Source organism: Eumetopias jubatus, unplaced genomic scaffold (assembly GCF_037043125.1).
Source record: "Eumetopias jubatus isolate StellerSeaLion01/CBP00866 unplaced genomic scaffold, mEumJub1_p1.0 scaffold_3, whole genome shotgun sequence".
NCBI lineage: Eukaryota > Metazoa > Chordata > Mammalia > Carnivora > Otariidae > Eumetopias > Eumetopias jubatus.
The window spans coordinates 136,509,353-136,515,372 of NW_028274809.1; positions in this window are offsets into that span (position 1 = coordinate 136,509,353).

A 6,020-nucleotide genomic window follows, 5' to 3' on the forward strand; every position below is an offset into this window, starting at 1 on the left:
CTTTACTGAATCAGGGGCTTAATGGCTGCCTTTATCCCTGGTATTCAAGAAACTCTTCTGAGTATCCTTCCAAGCTTCCCAGCAGGGGTATAATTGACAAATTAGGCAAGGCAATACTTTGTTGGGTAGGACTCCCTACTTTTAAGTCACTTAGCATCTGTGGCCCCACCCAACAAATATAAACAGCCTATCTCCAGTCCTGTGACAACTAAGTAGTGTGCCTACATTATTATTTTTATTTTTATTTATTTACTTTTTGGCCTACATTTAAAAACTCAGTTCTACCTCCTATTGGTAATCACTGGGCCTAAAAGAATGTTGGTATCCTTTTGAAGATGGAAGAATCTGGCCTCGAGTTCCATGGAAGGACATGGCATGGAAAAAGACAATCTTGGTTTGAAACATTTGAGGATAAATAGTATCAGTTATCACTTCCATCCTATAAAAACCTTAATATGGCTCCCACAGCACATTTTATTTAGAACAAGCTTGTGTCTGCACAGTGAGCCAGCCAGGATGAAGTAGCCTCCAAGTAAAACCCACATCAGCTGAATGAATTGATCCACAACATGTAGCTCATTCATTATTAACTGAATGGTCCGTTCAAATGCTGAAGATCCTCTGCCAAAAAATATTTTGGCGTTAATGAAGTTGATATTGAACTGTTTTTGTTTTCCTAGCTACAGCTGACCAAGAAATTATTCTTTCATTCAATGTTAGACCTATTATGTGCCAGATAGAGGACACAATCGTGCATGAGCTTTGCTAGTAAGTCTAATGAAAGGTTTCAGGAGACAAATAATAAAGTAACACGGGAGTTAAAAGAAATAGAGAGGTATGGAAGCCTCTCTGAGGGAATGTTTAATAAGAAAGCTGAAGAATGAGTGGGAGTTAACTCAATGTTTTGTTTGTGGGAGCGGGGGTGGGGACAGGCAGAGAGAAGACAGTTTCAGGGAGGGCCATCAGTTTACATGAAAGCCAGAGCAGAGAGAAGAGGTTAGGAAACAGTTAAGTGGTCAAGAAAAGTTTAGCCAGGGCAGAATTTTGGGCTTGGAAAGAGATTTTGTCCCCAAGTGCAGCAGAACACTCATGAACATTTATAAAAAAACATAATCAGATTTATATTTAAAGAGTAAGAAAGCCAGCAAAGATTCTGGAAGACACGTATAGACAACTGGTTGGGAAAGGCTGTACTATCCAGAATAAAGCTGACTGTAGGCAAGACTAGGGTGGTACAGGAAGGAGTGTTTTAGATAATGAAAAGCTCCAACTATGTGCCAGCCATCCTATATATATGTTGAGGAGTCTAGTGGGGGAAATATATTAATCAAACAAGCAAGAATGACAAAATATAAAAAACAGAACCTTTCCTAATGCTTCAAGAAAGGTTTCTCTTGAGGAAAGCACATCTGAACAAAGTTCTGCAAGATGACTAGAAGCCAACTGAAGGGCACAGTGAGGAATGGATGGGAATAAATTTCAAGGGAGGGAAAATTCCATTTATCAAGAAACAAGTGTAGCCATTGTGGCAGAACGCAAAGAGCAAAAAGGAGTGCTAGAAAGTGAGGCTGGAGAGGTGGGTTGGGACTAGATCATGCAGATTAAGTAATCTGGTCTTTATCCTAAGAGCCAGGGGAAGACATGGAAGTGCTTTAAGCAGGGGATGTGATAAAGAAAACATCAAATTTGTGTTTTGAAACCTGTGGTGGCTGCGGCATAAGGAACGGATTGTAGGGGGCATGGAAGTGGATGTGGTTAAGTGGGTTACATACACCATGACTGCAGAAGGCCAACCAGAAGACGCTGGGAGGTGGATGACTTGGGAGGCTGTGCAGAGTACGGAGTTTCTGGCCTGGGCTTCTCACACAGTTCATGACACGTAAGACCACATCATCTGACCAGAGGAAGGCATTTTCTTCTTCTTACTCACTAGGGTAAGAACCAGGTCATCTAAAAATTATGTTACACATTAAACTATTAACAATGGTTTCCCTTGGAAAATGGGACTGGAGAGGAGGATGGGAGAAAAGAGGAGGGCATTCATTTTTGACCATCAACACTTCTGTGTGATTTTGTACAATGAAAATATGAATACAAATAGAAGTTTAAAAAAAAGAATATAGAAATCCCATCAGATTATTTACAAACGTAAGCAGGAAAGAGCTAGGACTACCTTGCTTTCATGCCATTTAGGAATGGAAATCAATAGAGAAAAGTCAACAAAACCAAAAGCTGGTTCTATGAAAAGATCAAGTAAATCAATAAGTGCCTAACCAGGCTAACTAAGAAAAAACAAGAGAGATACAAATTACTATTATCAGAAATAAAAGAAGAGGTATCACTATAGATCCCATGGAAATTAAAAGGATAATAAAGGATAACTATGAACAAGTAGGTCTGTGCCCACGAATTTGGGCAGAAAAAATGGACCAGTTCCTTGAAGACACAATCTACCAAAACTCACACAAGAAGAATGAGATTATCGGAATGGGCCTACATCTATAAAAGAAATGGAATCAATAATTAACCTTCTGAAACACAAAGCACCATGCCGAGATAGGTTCACTGTGAATTCTATCAAACATTTAAGGAAGAAATTATACCAATCCTCTACAATCTCCTTCAGAGGACAGATGCAGAGGCAATACTTCCCAACTCGTTCTATGAGGCCAGCATTACCAAATACCCAAACCAGACAAAGATGTTATAAGAAAACTATAGGCCAAATCTCCCTTGAACATAGAGTGAACAAATATTAGCAAATCAAACCCAAAAAAGTATAAAAAGAATTATACACCATGATCAAGTGAGATTTATCCCAGATACTCAAGGCTGGTTCAGCATTCAAAAATCAATTAATGTAATCCACCATCATCAACAGACTTGAAAAAAAAAAAACAAACACATGATCTTATCAACAGATGGAGAAAAAGCATTTGACTAACTCCAATACCCATTCATGATAAAAACTCTCAGTGAACCAGGAGAGGAACTTCCTCAACTTGATAAATACTGTCTACAAAAACCTACAGCAAACATCACACTTGGTGGTGAGAAACTAGAAGCTTTCCCACTCTCAGGTACAGGGCAAAGATGTTGCCTCGCAGCACTTCTCAACATTAATACAAGATAGAAGAAGACAAGAATAGGAAATAAAAAGTATAGACAGGGAAGAAAAACTTAAAGAGATATTAAAAATAGCATAACAAGTATGAGGATAAAAGTAGAAATAAGTATCAGAATTAACAGTTAAAAGAATTAACAGTTAAGAGAGTCTGATCTGGGCATAGGGAAGGAGATGGGAGACTTTAATTTTTAAAGTTCCTTCTGATAGTACTTGATTTCTATTTGCATCTATTGAATAGTTTTTTGAAAAGCAAATGAAAAAGGAAAAATAGCAAGAACAGATGGAAATAATCATGGGTATGTATATAAAGCTTATTAAAAGGAACACATCTCAGTGTTTTTAATGGCAAAAATGTCTTAAAATTACCAAAATGTCCAATAAGAGAGAATTCATTAAAAAAATTATGGTATATCTACAATAAGTATAATGCAGCTTTTAAATGTAGAATTTTCAGGGCGCCTGGGTGGCTCAGTTGGTTAAGCAACTGCCTTTGGCTCAGGTCATGATCCTGGAGTCCCGAGATCGAGTCCCACATCGGACTCCCTGCTCAACGGGGAGTCTGCTTCTCCCTCTGGCCATCCCCCCTCTCATGCTCTCTCTCTCTCTCATTCTCTCTCTCAAATAAATAAATAAAATCTTTAAAAAAAATTTTAAATGTAGAATTTTCAATGATATGGGCAAGTGTTTATGATGTATAAGTGGAGGGAAAAGACTGTAAAACAGTAAAGAAATGTTAAGAAGTCAAGTGTACATACCCAAATAACCAAAACAATAGTAAGTTCTTGGTAGGGAACAACTTTTGTTCTCCTTGTGCTTTTATCTGTTTTCCAAATCCACCAAGAACATGTCACTATTGTAGTAAGATAACAAGTTTTAAACACACACACTCAAAATTTTGTTATGATGATTTCTGTGTTACGGAACTGCAGATGATCTTTATTTGCTATTTTTTTCATTCCTTTGTTCATTCATTCAAATTGACCTCGGTGGTAAAGACAATGCTGTATGTGCGGTAAAACATTATGGTTCTCTTTATTTACACACAGGATAACTACATTTCCCCATCTTCCTTACCATTGGCCTGGGGTCATATGGCTGGGCCCCGGTCAGTGGATCAGGAGAGAAATGATGTATGCCTATTTGTCAGGTCCAGCCATAAAACGCTGCAGGATCTACCCCTCTAGCTCCTCTCCTTCCACAGATTTGAGGAGTCAAAGCTGACACTGTTACAAGATAGAGAAATCTGGATCCCTGGAAGCCTGGAGCCTTCCTGTCACAATGGAGTATGATAGAAGCAGATAAACTCCTACTCTCTGAAGCCACGGGGATGTTGGGGGTTGTTACAAGCAATTCACCTATCCTAACTAATAGAGCATTACTATTATCTGTGCGAAAACAGAAACTAAAATGGTCCTCCCAAAATATAAACCTTCAACAGCAGCTCATGATCTACTGAAGTCCTCGAGATGGCATACAAGGTCCTCCATAAGCTGGCTCCATGCGCCTCATATCCCAAATATCTCATTGTCCCTCCTGAATGCTCCCAAAGTTCCTAGACCTGTTCTTCCCCATCACAGTACCGATCACAACTGTATTATAATTAGGTATCTATTCACCAGTTCCTTTCCCCAGATTGTGAGTCTCCTCTAAGGCAACAGCTGTCTTTCTTCTTCACAGACAACGCTTAACACTATGTGCTGGGCATGTAAAGAATGCTAGCAAGTATTTGCTGAAATAATGTTTTCTTAAATCTTCATAGCCCCCCCAAAAAACATGAAATTTTAGAACCTGGAAGGTAGGGAAAAACAATTCTCATTTTATCAGGATATATTTTCTTCTAAGATAAATTCTCAACCTCTGAATATCTGACTAGCCTAAAGCTCTTAAAATATTACTGATATAAAACCAGGAGCCAGGAATTAAATGCCTTTTTAGACTAGAACTGGTTCCTAGACCAAGTTGTGTATGGGTTTGTGAAACTAAAAATTCTTAACTTCCTAAATTCAGAATTGAAATTTGTCTTAGGAATTTAGTGAAATTACTTACATAAACACACACATATATATATATTTTTAAGATTTATTTTATTGAGAGTGCGCGAATAGGGAGAGGGGCAGAGGCGGAGAGAGAGGGAGGGAGGGAGAGAAGCAGACTTCGCATTGAGGCTCTGCATTGAGCCCGACATGGGGCCCAATCCCATGACCCCAATATCACAACCTGAGCCAAAACCAAGGAGTCAGGGGGCTCAACCAACTGAGCCACCCAGGCACCCCAAAATTATCTTAAGATATTCTAAATGGTGGTGGATTCTAAATTATTTCAGATAGGAAGTAACCTTGGAAATCTAAGAATCACCACTGTAACTTGAAATGACCCATTTGTGAAAGAGACATTCACAGAAAAGCAATATATTACGCTCCTTGGAAGAAACTTTAGGGTTAATGATAGCCCTTCCATTAACTACAAAAACATTAGTTGAAATGTATTACACAGCATCTGTCTAGGTTGAGTCTTAGATGTTACTTCAATAGTATCCACGAAGAATATAACTTACTGTAAAAGTCTGTTTTTATTTTTAGAAAAATCTACAATTTTACCCACTGCATATAGTGAACTGAATTTTTAAGAAACACTTCTTTTACATGGATTATCTTAAGATATAAAGAACCAAATAACTCTTTGGTTTTGTTATATGGGAAAAACAACACACAGTCCTTTAGTCAAACAACTTTGTGATATTTATATTCCATTGCACAGATATGGGTTATACAAATTAGTAACACAAGTTATTTCTTAAATTCCAAACATTTTCTTTCTAAAATATTATTACAGCAGATGTCTAGGACATTAAAACATCAAGGTGGAAATCATACTCTAAATAGTTAAATATGAC